Source organism: Peromyscus maniculatus, chromosome 8 (genome assembly GCF_049852395.1).
Source record: "Peromyscus maniculatus bairdii isolate BWxNUB_F1_BW_parent chromosome 8, HU_Pman_BW_mat_3.1, whole genome shotgun sequence".
In the NCBI taxonomy this organism is placed as follows: domain Eukaryota; kingdom Metazoa; phylum Chordata; class Mammalia; order Rodentia; family Cricetidae; genus Peromyscus; species Peromyscus maniculatus.
Genome location: NC_134859.1, coordinates 42495268 through 42508996, shown reverse-complemented (window position 1 = coordinate 42508996; position 13729 = coordinate 42495268).

Below are 13729 nucleotides of genomic sequence, written 5' to 3'. Positions count from 1 at the left end.
AATGCAGCCCATCGCCGAGCCCAGCCTGGAGGAGGGCAAAGATGTGCTGGGGTGAACTCTGACTGCAGTCTAAGGGGTGAGCCAGTCACATGCACCTGTTCCAAGAGGAGGCTTGACCAGGAGGAATGTGGTCGTAGAGTCAAGCATACTGTCCCCAGGGTCTCCAGCTTAGACTTTCTGAAGCCAGTGCTCAGAGTATCAAACCACCATGTAAGGGTTCTCGCGTTGGTACACAGTACATCAGAGCTCAGGAGTAGCTCCTTGAGAAGTGACTGGACCAGCCGGGTGTTGGTGGCGCACGCCTTTAATCCCAGCACGCGGGAGGCAGAGGCAGGCAGATCTCTGAGTTCGAGGCCAGCCTGGGCTACCAAGTGAGCTCCAGGAAAGGCACAAAGCTACACAGAGAAACCCTGTCTCGAAAAACCAAAAAAAAAAAAAAGTGACTGGATCATGAGAGCTCTGACCACACCTATGGGTTAACACATTCATGAATTCATAACTGAGCAGATCGATCATTACCTGGTGAGACCTTGGAGGAAGTGGGTCACTAGGGACATGCTTTTGAAGGGTACACTTTGTTCCTTGCACCCTGTTCTTGCAGTCCTTCTGATTATGTCCTCAGTGGGGTGAGCTTTGCTCGACCACAGCTTTCACCCTGATGCTCCCCCTCCATAGGCCCAAAACAACAGAGCCAAGTGACTGGGTCTCTGAGACCTTGAGCCAGAGTGCACCTATTCTGCTTCTTGTTAATTATTTCTCTTGGGTCATAGTGGCAGAAAGCTGATGAGCGGAGTGTTCAGCATTCCTGTCCCCTGTCCACAAAATGTCATGGCTCACCACTGCCACGGTCAATACTTATAAGGACTTTGAAATACATTTATCAACCCCTAAAGCCTTCCTGGGGAGTGCTCAGACCAGAAGGGCTTCATATTTTGGATTTCTTCCTTTTTTGAAGATTCACATATATAATGAGACACCTTAGAAATGGGACCTGATTCTAAATACAAAATGTCCTTATGTTTCGTACACATTTTGTACAATTAGGTACATTAGGTACACTTAGGCAGCATTCTGCATTTTTTCATAATTCTGCGTGAAACAGAGATTCATGAACACTGACCCCTGAGAGATCAAATATGGAATTGAATTTACTACTTGAGGTATCATGTCAATGTTTATTGATCACTCCATGCCCATACTAAATGTTTGGTGTTCTATTGGATTGACAGAAAACCTATGAAACAGATGTTATCTTGGGAGATACAGTATCTAACTTAATGAGAAGGTATTTGAGTAGTGGTTGTTGCTTTCATTCTGCAATTGAGCTAGACTTTATGGTAGGAGGTGGGAAGAAACAGGGTAGGTAACTTAAGAAACCCGTTGAAAATGTAGACACAACTTTCGGGAAGGTCACTGGTGATGGGGAAGTCAAGTTTGAACTCTAAGATACTACTCCAGATAAGGAAACTCTGAGGAAAATAAAATCAGGTCTTCAGGAAGCAGAGAACAAGAGGACAACAATGGGGGGAGGAGGGGCAGAGCCACATTTAGAACAATAAAAGGAAACTGAAATTGCAGATTCTAGGGATCGGGTCTCCAAGTCATGTCTGGTGAGAGCCTGGAGAAAAGACTTGCATCTCCTCTGTGCTATTCTGGTCTTGGGACACATGCATGACTCACTTTCCTTACAGGTCAAGGGTGTCCACGGAGCTATCATCACCTCCAGCCAGTACCAACCTCATCCCTTGTATAGTTCAAGCCCCTCTTTGAGGATAAGGAGTCAGAGGTTCGGAGAAGATGCAAAGCTTGACTGAAGCAAAATGAGAATCTACTTGAAGGCATGAAGATAGCACGAAAGAGTTGTGTGGTGGTATTGTGTTCCCCAAAATATTGTGTACCCTAATACACTTATCTGGGATCAGAGAACAGAACAGCCGCTAGATACTTAGGCAGTGGTAGCACATACCTTTAATCCTAGCATTCCAGAGGCAGAAATCCATGTGTTCAAGGATACAGCCAAGCATGGTGACTCACGCCTTTAATCCCAGGGAGTGGTGGTAGAAAGCAGAAAGGTATATAAGGCGTGAGGACCAGAAACTAGAAGCATTTGGCTAGTTAAGCTTTTAGGTTTTGAGCAGCACAGTTCAGCTGAGAGCCATTCGGATATGAGGACACAGAGGCTTCCAGTCTGAGGAAACAAGATCAGCTGAGAAGTTGGCCAGGTGAGGTTAGCTGTGGCTTGTTCTGGTTCTCTGATCTTCCAGGTCACCCCAAAACCTGGCCCGGGTTTGTTTTATTAGTAAGACTCTTTAAGATTCATGCTACAGAGTTGCTTATATCCTCCCTTTGGCTATCAGATTATTGAAACCACAGACTCAAGAAATTAGAGTGTCTCCAGGAATCTCATGCTAGAAGAAAGAAAAAAACAAATTCTGGTGCCATCCAGAGTTGGACCTTTCCCCTAGAAAGAGGTTTCACATAGTTCTGACTTGTCAGACCAGCTAGCAGGAGCTGAGGCAATGATGGGTCAGTGATGGACGGGACCATACCTTGACCAACACTGTTTAGCTATACACACCCTTTGCCCTCTATTTAAACTTCAGCCTCAAAACAGAATACAATATCTTGACATCTCTGTTCTTCCCCATATGGCCACATTGACTGAATATCTTTTCTCTGCTTGTCACTATGATTTGTGTCTTTATTGACCTGTTAAGGATGGATGGTCAATTCTCACATGTTGGGACTACAGGGCCCAGTCTCTGACCCTGGCAACTCTGGTAAAGACCCAGGTTTTCTGATTCTCTCACTTACCCATTTTTTTCCCACCAGCTCCTGTCAACATCAGAAGATTCAGAGTCGGTCTAGTGTGACCCTTGCTCCAGATCCACTTCCTAGTTCCTAGAGGAATATCATACTCTCAGATCCAGGCAGAGGCTGAGAGCAAGGAACCATGCTTCCAGAGTCAGAGGTCCTTCCTGGGGCACATTGTACAGTCCTGTCTCACTGATGTCAAACTTGGTCTAATGATCTGCTTCGGCCAATGAAATATTAGCAGAAGTTATAATACAATATATAAAAGCACCAGTGACAGATTCTCATGCTGTTATTGAATTTGGGGATCATAACATGTGCTCCAAATCAGGTCGGGCTGCCTGTCCTCAATAAGTGAATGAAAAGGGCCAAATTAGAAGTGAAAGGCTGAAAAAGGAGATTTATTCAATGTGGCCACACTGGAAAGAGGGACAAAGAGATCTAATGAAGTCCTCAAATCTGTCTTCTTAGGTCCTGGAATAAAATTAAAATTGAAGTAGACAGCCAAGGACGTGCACACCTAAACAGTCCCTGTCACGGTGTGGTTCTGCCCACCACTGACCCACTGCCATCTGGGCTGCAGGCTCATCCTGTAAGGTGGCCGGACAAGGGGGTGCCAAGTGAGATATCCTTCTGGGAGATGAGTTCCCGCTCTGGCCGGCACCTTTTGTTTCTCCCAGGATGAAATTCCTAGGGTGATCCCTATTTCTGGGGGTTCTAATATTTCAATAGTCTCATAGATTGAAGGACACAAGGGTCTCTTTAGAAAACCTTCATTTCTGTCAGGCCTCTTACATTGCTCTTTTTTTCTCCTCCATGGCAATCAGCAATTCTTTTTTGCTGACGTTGTTTGGTAGTTTTTTGTTTGGTTGGTTTTTGTCATTTGTTTGTTTGCTTGTTTGTTTTCTGAGACAGGATCTCTCTACATAGCCCTATCTGTCCTGGAACTCACACTGTAGACCAGACTGGTCTCGAATTTAGAGATCCACCTGCCTCTGCCTCCTGAGTGCTGGGATTAAAGGTGTGCGCCACCACTGCCTGGCTTTCAATAATTCTTCATGTCAAATATTTTTTTCCTTCCTTCTCCCTTTTTGTTTTTTTAATTTTGGTTGGTTGAGGTTTTGAAACAGGATTTTACTATACTGGCTGGCTTGGAATTCACGGTGTAAAGCATGCTGGCCTTGAACTTGCAACAATCCTCCTACCTCTGACTTTCATGTGCCAGATTTAGAGGCATAATACATCACTGTCCTCAGTCTAGAATCTCTTCCCTTAATCTAGGTTGAGATGACATGGGTCAGAAATGCAATAAGCTCAGATAACGTGAACAAGAAAAAAAAAATCTCTGATGTTGTAACTTCTAGTACGACTTGTTATAGCAGCTTCACATAACCTATGATGACTGATACACAGAATAACACAGCTATGGTCTCCCCCTTGCTATCCACACTCCTGGCAACAGCCATGAAGGGTCCATAATATTGCACCTGCCTTAGGCAAAGGGAAGAGATGCGTTTCTATATTCAAAAACCTCAAGACACAGGATGCAGACCTGCGGTTGAAAGAGCTAAAAAGCAGAGGCAGAGGACAGCGGCATAACTGCACTCACCGGTGTGGGCCATGAGCCAAGGGCCTGGTGCCCTGGGCTATGAAGGAAGGCTTTTCGTAAGGAGGGAGCCCTTTTGACAGGGGTTAGTCAAGTGAAGGGAGGCACAGCCAACTTCCTCATCCTTAAGAGAAGTGGACAGAGGAAAAGACATTGGTTGAAAGTCTTAATTATCGTCCTCCTGAGTGAGGACCATTGTTGGTGCCCACTCCTGATACTATGCAGATAGACACCGGCCAATGAAATGCAGAGCTGTGCTGGCTGGACTAGCACAATGAAATGCTCTGGCCTGGCTAGACTCACTCACCACTTGTTTGTTTGTTTGTTTGTTTGTTTGTTTGTTTGTTTGTTTGTTTGTTTGTTTTGAGACAGGTTTTCTCTGTAGTTTTGGTGCCTGTCCTGGATCTCGGTCTGTAGACCAGGCTGGCCTCAAACTCATAGAAATCCACCTGCCTCTGCCTCCCAAGTGCTGGGCGTGCACCATCACCGCCCAGCTCACTCACCACTTTTACAGCTCTGACACCCAGCAGAACAAGATCTTTTGAGGTGTCTAAGGTCTCACAAGGATAAGGGACAGGTGGCATCTCTCAAGGACAGACCTGTGTCGTGCAAAGATGGAAGAGGAAATAAGACTGTGCAAACATTCAGTCCCTCTTTATGACACCTAGTCATATGCCTGACAGCCAACCAAGCCATCTGAATCTGTATTTCCTGGACATACGAAATGGCCTGGAAAAAAAAATGAGCCAGAGTGTGAGGGCCTGGAAGTGAGAGAGCTGAGCTAGATGGGAGACAAAGCCCTGGTGTGGCCCATCAGAGAATAAGCAATCAACTGTATGGCTTTCTCCTGGCTTCAGGAGCCCCAAGGGCTTGCCAAACCCATGGAGCTACTTAAAAGAGCCCAGACAGGGGGGCTGGAGAGATGGCTCAGAGGTTAAGAGGTCCTGAGTTCAATTCCCAGCAACCACATGGTGGCTCACAACCACCTGTAATGAGATCTGGTGTCCTCTTCTGACCTGTAGTCATACATGCTGTATACAAAATAAATAAATAAATATTAAAAAAAAAAAAGCCCAGACAGGGAAAGATAAAAGCATGTGATTTTCTTACATGAACTCTAGTTCCAGAATGCATATGGTTAGGACCAGATAACTGGTATAATTCATTCTGGACCAGTTCTAGCTGCTTCTGCCTCAACTCTGTTCCTATCAAGTGCTTCTGTGGAGCTTCTGATTGATCTGTCAGGGCTAGTCTGAGGCCGGGAAGATGCACGAGACTCAGCTGGGCCCACAAACCACTGTGGAAGTCCCATTGTCAAGAGCCTGAAAAATGAAGACATGGTTGTTGGATGAGGGAAGCCACCAAACAAAGTCTAGGGAGCCTAAACCTGAGCCTCAGAGAGTGCCACAGCATAGAGATCAGGACCAAAGTGCATCCGAAGAACTGAAGTTGCTAATCGCAGTGTGGAGAGTCAGATTGAGAGGCAGCCTGGTGATGAACTGTGAAGCTGCAGACCTGATGCATCATGCAGGACATCACTGAAGGTGACCTGGGGAGACCATGGTTCCGGGACATGACAGGATTGGCAACACCAGGCAGCTTCCTTGAAGTGACCCCTCAAGGAAACTCTGGAGAGAGGATGCAGGTGCCTTGGGGACCTGAAAGGAAGGGCTGAGGGGGAGGTCATTCCAGTTGCCTCATCTCTTGCCCCAAAGCTGTGTTTTCCACTCACCGATTCACATTTCCAGAAAGAGCTTCCCAGCTCCCACACAAGCACACACATGGTGAGGTGGAGCAGGGTGGGGTGGGGTGGGGAACTCAATTATATCTCAAAAAAAAAGGTAGGGTGGAATAAGAAGGGGAGGACACTGAGGTGTGTGTAGAACATGCTCAAAGTACATTATATACATATATATATATGCAAATGACCTTTTGTAAACCAGTATAAGAAGAAGAAGCCAGGGGAGTGGAGGAAATGTGGAAATTTTCAGGAAAGGATGAACCTGTAAATAAAAACATAAATAAAAGGTAGCAGGGCTTGAGGGAATAGCTTGAAGAGGACCTGAGTTTAGTACAGGTGGTTGTGAGCTGCCCCGTGGGTGCTGGGAACTAAACGTGAAAAGGAGTACTCATTGACCTCCAGGCCTCTCTACCAAACTCTGGAATCCCATTCATGTGTCCTAGAGACAGGAGAAAGACTCCAACCATAGGAACAGAGTCAGACCCTTTTGGAACGGAAGGTGGGTGTTCCTCCAAAGTACAGACTTCTCTTACATGCAGAGTTGAGAGATGGTTGAGCTTAAGAATGCTCTAGAGATGGACAGGGGAACAGAGCAGGTTGTAGAGAAAAGTCGTTGGTAAGCAAACTGGCAGTAGATCCATGGCAGATAATCACCTCAAATTGACATATTGGAACCCTAATGTGATAGTATTTGGAGGTAGGGTCCTTGAAAGGTAATTAGGTCATGAATGTGGAACCATTACAAAAGCAACCCATGATGAGCACTCTTCCCGTGGGTAGACACACAACAAGAAGTGGATGGTTCACAACATGGAAAAGGCCTCACTATAGACTGTCTGTGCAGGCGTCCTGCTCTGGAGTTTCCAGGATCCCAGGTTGTGAGAAACAAACTTCCATTGCTTGTCACCCTGTTGGAATGGTCAGTCTTCATTGTCAGCTTGACAGGGCTTAGAATCACCTAGAAGACTCACCTCTGGATTCCAAAGAAATCCAGGGAGGTTTTTCTGAACAGGAAAGACCACAATACCCACCTATAGGTTCAGGATGACCCCTATCAGGATAAATCTCTGTATTTTAGTGAACTCACAAATCAAAGCATCATGTGACTGGATTAAGGCAGCTTCTCAAACAAACCCTTGTCCAGTCCCAAACTCCATGCATCTTGGTGAACATTTTCTATACAGTTGGAATGACCTTTCTGAAGCCATGGAGCTTCCCATAGGGTTTTACACTTTCATTATCAATTACACCTTTAGGCACAAAGCAAGAAAAAAAAACAGGAGGAATGACTTCTAACAGGATATAGTTAGTACAGAGTGCAACCATGGTTACCAACAGTCTACAGTATGGAGTATAACCATGGTTACCAAAAGAATTATAATACTGAGCGTAACTATGGTTACAACTAAGTGAACAATAGAGAGGATTTCTTTTTATTGTAATTGTTTTGACACAGTGTCTCATCTTGCTATGTAGCTCAGGCTAGCTCAGAACTCACAAGTCTCCTGCCTCAGTGTCCTGAGTACTGGAATTCATAAGCGACACCAAGGACTGTCTTATGCAGGATCTTGAATGTTCCAACACAAAGAGATGATAAATGTTTAAAATGATATATTGCAATGACCCTAAGTGGACCATTACACATTGCATAAAAGTACTGAATGATGGCCATACGATACAAATTACTAACTATTGTTTTGTGTCCATTAAAATTAAAAATAAGGGGGAAATGGGGCTGGAGAGATGGCTCAGCAGTCCCCAGCCACCTACACAGTGGCTCACAACCATCCATAGCTCCAGTTCCAGGAGATCCAATGTCCTCTTCTGGCCTCAAAGAACACCAGATGTATACATAGTACTCATACATACTTGCAGACCAAACACTCGTACACACAAAGTAAAAGTAATTAAATCTTTAAAAAATAAAAGTAAAGATGGAGAGGAGCGCTGGACATGGTATAACTGTCACACTCATCAACTCACTAGAGTTATGGTTAGTTCCCAAGAACTACACCAGATCAACAATATCCATCAACAGGTTCTCACTGCACTATGGGCTAAATAAACAAATAAATGAGAGGCCATAAAAGGGGATGCATAAATAAATAGGGAGGACATAAAGGAGGCAGGGGGATGTCTATGGGGAAGAAAGGGTGAGTTGTGGGTGGATATGATTAATGTGTACTCTGGTTCTAGGAGATTTGATGCCCTCTTCTGGCTTCTATGGACAGCTACACACATGTGCTGCACATATGTACTCTCAGGCACACACATAAAATAAAATGTTAAAAAGTCCCATTGGTGAGGAGGGTTTCTGCTCAGGGCACTGACAAGGGAAAACCAGCTTGCTGGGATGCCACAGGGTCAATATTTATACCTGCCGAGCCCTCTTTAATACTCTGTGTTACTTCTTTTCACAAGAAGTTAGGACGGTGTGCAAAGAGCCATAGCTTGTTTGGAATCCAGTGCGCATATTTATGAGCGGTGTGCTCCCTTCCCTATGAGTCACATCTTCATAATCTGTAAAAAAAAAAAATGGTGAGTTTCAACATCAGTTATCTTACCTGGGGGAAATGAGATGTGCCTCACCCCACTCATTTATGAAATAGTCCAGGAAACAATTTGCCAGTAGACCCACATACCTCACAAATGAGACATGTGAGCCGAGCCCAGGAGGAAGTCCAATATCCTCTCCTGGTTCTGTCAGGGCAATCTTCCCATGTGGGGTCCAGTTAAAGTCAAAGAACCGGAAGAGTTTGCTTTCCTCACATGAGGGTGAACAGCATGCTAAGAAAACCATAAGTACTCACCTCCCCTTCCCAGGAAGTGTGTGCCCCACTGCCGAGAAGCCCAACCTAGACCCACCCTCCAACCCCAGAAGGCGTGGACAGGTAACAGCTGTATTTGCAGCTGGCCGGATCCCAGGGTCAAAGCATCAGAAACTCTAGAAGAAAAGTGGAGGGGAGGGCTCTCGGTCCCTTAGGATGCCACAGAGGTTCCCTGGGCGGTGAAAAGAAGGAAGGGAAGAAGGAAGACTTCGTAGAGGGAGGTCGGGGTAGGGAACTAGGGAGGAGCACGGAGAGGCAGAGGGTGAGAAAGGAAGGAGAGCTCTGAGTCCTCTCTTCCTCCTGTGCCTCTGTACCACCTGGTGTGGGAGTCACGTGGGCTGAGGCCATCAAGGGCAGGTGGGTGAGCCTGGTCTGTCTCCCAGCAACACTACCTTCCTATTGCTCCAGTGGTAATGGCTGACAGCATTGCTGTTTTGTTTTATTTTGTTTTAAAGTTTATTGGTGTTTTGCCTGTCTGCATGTCTGTGTGAGGGTGTTGGATCCTGCAGTTACAGACAGTTGTGAGCTGCCATGTGGGTGCCGGGAATTGAACCCGGGTCCTCTGGAAGAGCAGTCAGTGCTCTTAACCACTGAGCTATGTCTCCAGCTCCGGCGTTGCTGTTTTTACTTGTGTTGTCTTTAACAACACTTCTTTAAAAAGTTTTGGAATTGGCCCTCAAACAGTGCCCCCTCCCCTCTCTTTTTTTTTTCCCAAGACAGGGTTTCTCTGTGTAGTCCTGGCTATCCTGGAACTGCCTCTGTAGACCAGGCTGGCCTCAAACTCAGAGAGCCACCTGCCTTAAGGGAGGATTCGAGGATCTCCCTGGGAAGGGGAAATAGAATAGATTCCGTGGGTGGACTGGGGATGGGTGGGGTTGGGAATAGGAGGGCTCAAGTGGTGGGAAAGTAAATACTGGGAGAAACAGCTGGAATTGGGGGGCATTTCAGGGACAAGGTGGAAACCTAGTGCAAGGGAAACGGTGGGATCTATAAGACTAACCCTAGCAAAGACTCCAATAATGGGGGACATGGAGCCTCATCCTGCCATCTTCTGTAACCAGGCAAGGCCTCAAGTGGAAAGATTAGGACCCCAACCCAGCCACAAAACCTTCGACTTACAGTTTGTCCTGCCTGCAGAGTGTTCTGGGTGGGACCAGAGCCTAGCAGAATCCTCATCAAAGGGATCAGAGAGATTTCATCCAGCAACTGATGGGAGCAAATGCAGAGTCCCACAGCCAACCATTAGGGGGAGGGAGGATCGGAGGAACCAGAGGCGTCAGGAACACCAAGAGCACACTGCCCACAGAATCAACTGGCCGGGATGCATGGGGGCTCACAGAGATCAGGGAGTCTGTAGGGGTCTGATCTATGTCCTCGGCATACATGTTATGGCTGAGTGGCTTGGTGTTCTTGTGGAATTCCTAGCAGTACAAGTGGGGACAGTCGCTGACTCTGTTGTCTACTTGTGGGACCCTTTTCCTCCTACTGGGTTGCATGGAGCAGCCTTGATGAGATGCTATGTGTCTGGTCTTATAGTAGCATATTATTCAGTGTTTGGTTGATATCCACGGGAGATCTGCTCTTTTCTGAGGGGAGATGGAGGGGGGTGGATCTGGGGAGAGGAGAGGTAGGGTGAGAGACTGGGGGAGGGGAGGGAGGGGAAACAGCAGTTAGGATATAACATATGAGAGAAGAATATTAAAATAAAATAATAATTGACCCTCAAGATAGCTCAGCAGGTCAAAGTGCTTGCTGCCAACCCTGATGACTTGAGTTCAAACCCTAGTTTCCACATGGCAGAAGGAGAAAATAGACTCTTGTAAGGTGTCCATTAACCACCACACATGTGCTCTGGCCCTCAAGTACACACCCACACAAATACACACACAATAAATAAAACAAATAATTTATTGAAAAAAATGTCATGGCCCATGCCTGTAATTCCATCTCAGGGGCAGAGGCTAGAGGGTTGCGAAATTGAGGTTAGCCTGGGCAACACAGAAATTCTGAGAGAGAAAGAGGAGGAGGAAAGGAAAGGAAAGGAAAGGAAAGGAAAGGAAAGGAAAGGAAAGGAAAGGAAAGGAAAGGAAAGGAAAGGAAAGGAAAGGAAAGGAAAGGAAAGGAAAGGAAAGGAAAGGAAAGGAAAGGAAAGGAAAGGAAAGGAAAGGAAAGGAAAGGAAAGGAAAGGTAAGGAAAGGAAAGGAGCTGAAATGTTGGCGAACTCAGCACTGGGAGTGGATGTAGAAGGGTCAGGAGTTCAAGACTAGCCTCTCCCAATAATGAATTTGAGGCAGCCTGGTCTACATGAGAAAAAAGAGCCTGAGAAATAGTTTAGGGGGTAAAAATGCTAGTCCTGCAGGCCTGACAACCTGAGTTCATTCCTAAGAACCCACATACAAAGCTGGATATACACCTTGCATCTGTACTCCCAGAATTCCTATGGCAAGGTGGGAGGCAGAGACAGGAGGAACTCACAGAAGCTTGTAGGTCAGTGGGCCTGGAATACACAACACAGCAGCTCAGAAAGGTGGGAGAGAAAACCAAACTGACTCCTGAAAGCTGTCTTCTGACCACTGAACACTGTGCTGTGATGTGAATACTCTCCACTCACTCACTCACTCACTCACTCAGAGAGAGAGAGAGAGAGAGAGAGAGAGAGAGAGAGAGAGAGAGAGAATATAAATAACTTTTTGAGAAAGAAAACCAAAGCCAGGCATGGTGGCACACGCCTTTAATCCCAGCCTTGGCTGTCCTGGAACTTGTTCTGTAGACCAGGCTATCTAGAACTCAGATCCGACCGCCTCTGCAGAGGCTGTTACACAGTTAAACCCTGACTCAAAAAAAAGAAAAGAAAAAGAAAAAAGAAAGAAGGAAGGAAGGAGAGAAAGAAAGAAAGCAAGGAAAGAAGAAAGAAGAGGAAGGAAGGAAGGAAGGAAGGAAGGAAGGAAGGAAGGAAGGAAGGAAGGAAGGAAGGAAGGAAGGAAACCAAGAAAGAGGAAAGAAGAAAATAAATCTAGAAACTTTACAACAGTTCAACAATTTTATTTGGAGCCACAAATGTGGCATTTTGTTGTTTTATTTGGTTTGTCGTAAAGGCAACAGCTAGAATGGAGAATTGTGGAGGACGAGCAAGTCTAAAAACACAATAAACAGAAAAACCAGTGAGGGCAGAAAACAGGGAGGGACTCTCCTGTACCTGCTCCCCAGGCTTCCAGTACCTTCTGAAGCACTGGATAACTTCCTCTGGACTATGGTTCTATTTTAGGAACTACGTGTGAACTACCACCATGTGATGTTGGTGGCATAGGAAGTAGAGAGCTGGTTCTCACATCTGATGTTTGTAGGCTGTCACTTTGATCCAGAACCAGTAAAGCCGCTGATCTGTCCAGAGTTCAGCCTGGCTTCAGCGTGACTCCAACCCAATTCAAGGCTTTTTTTTCTGGTCTCAAATCTGTCCATCTGGCTTGTGTAGAACATGAGCGGACTGTTACATAAGGCTTTTCCAGTTATCTTGTGGTTCAAATGTCCTCAAAAACGTTCATAAGGATGAAAGGAATCCCAAGCACCCAGCACAACTACTCCACGGCCGCCGATAAAGCCCCTGTTTGCCAAGGTGGGCTCCATGTGTACAACGGCAGTGTCAGGAGTCTGTGCACACACTTCCCAAGGCGGGTCAGCTGAGTCTGGGGAAACTGTTTTGACCAACAACCAAACGGCCATCTCTGAACATACACATTGTGCAGATGAAGAGGTATTTGTTCCAGAAAATCTTCTAGAACATTGTAAGGGCAGCAAGCACCTGCAGCCCTTCAAGTGAACCCTACTTGTTTCATCCCACACCCAGGGGCAATGAAAACAACTCCAAGTGAGTGCAGGCAAGTTTGTGGGGCCCCTGTTCCTGGGGGTTCCCAACTGAGGGCTGTGGTGTGTGCGGTCAGAGCTTTTAGGGCAGAGCCTGGCAGGCCGGGCTACCCACCCTGAGCGAAGAGCAGAGAAAGAGCAATTCTTTCTCACAACAGGAAGAAGAACAAATAAAGAAATTCAGTGACCCACCACCACCACCACCACCACCACCACCACCACCACCACCACCACCACCACCTCGAGTCCATCTTTGGAGTCCTAACCTGAGGTTGAGGTTTAGAGAGCCAGAGGTCTGCATTGCTAACATATCCTGATCATGGTGTGGTCCTGCCCATCATTATCTCTTGCAAGGTGGTCTGGCAATCCTCAGAACTGTGTGGGCTCTTGCAGGAGACAAGCTCCCCATCTGGCTGGCACCAGGCTTCAGCCTTTTCCTTCTCCCAACATGAGATTCTTGGGGAAATTTCCATTCCTCCTCTAGGCTGCAGACTCTGAATCATGTTTAAGATTTGGGTGGTAAACAGGTCTTCTCCTGTGTTCACTGCACCATGGGCGTTGGAAGTCAAGCCTGAAAAAGCGCATCCCACACAGCACAGACGTCTCACAGCCTGAGAGTCTTCCAGAGAGCAGTAATGTTTTCTTCATCATTTAGAGAATAGAATAATAGCTTCTGTAGTCAAACCCACATAGATAAGAACTTACACATTTAGTGCCTTGAACTAGCTCTGTACAAGTGGGGGTGGAAAGCAAATTGAACGTGTCTAAACCAATACAGCTGTTATTTTCTCTATAGTATCAACTCAGCACAGAAAGACTGGAGACTTTTCTTTTTTTACCAACGACCACACAGCCAAATCTCCAAAACTTCAAAATATA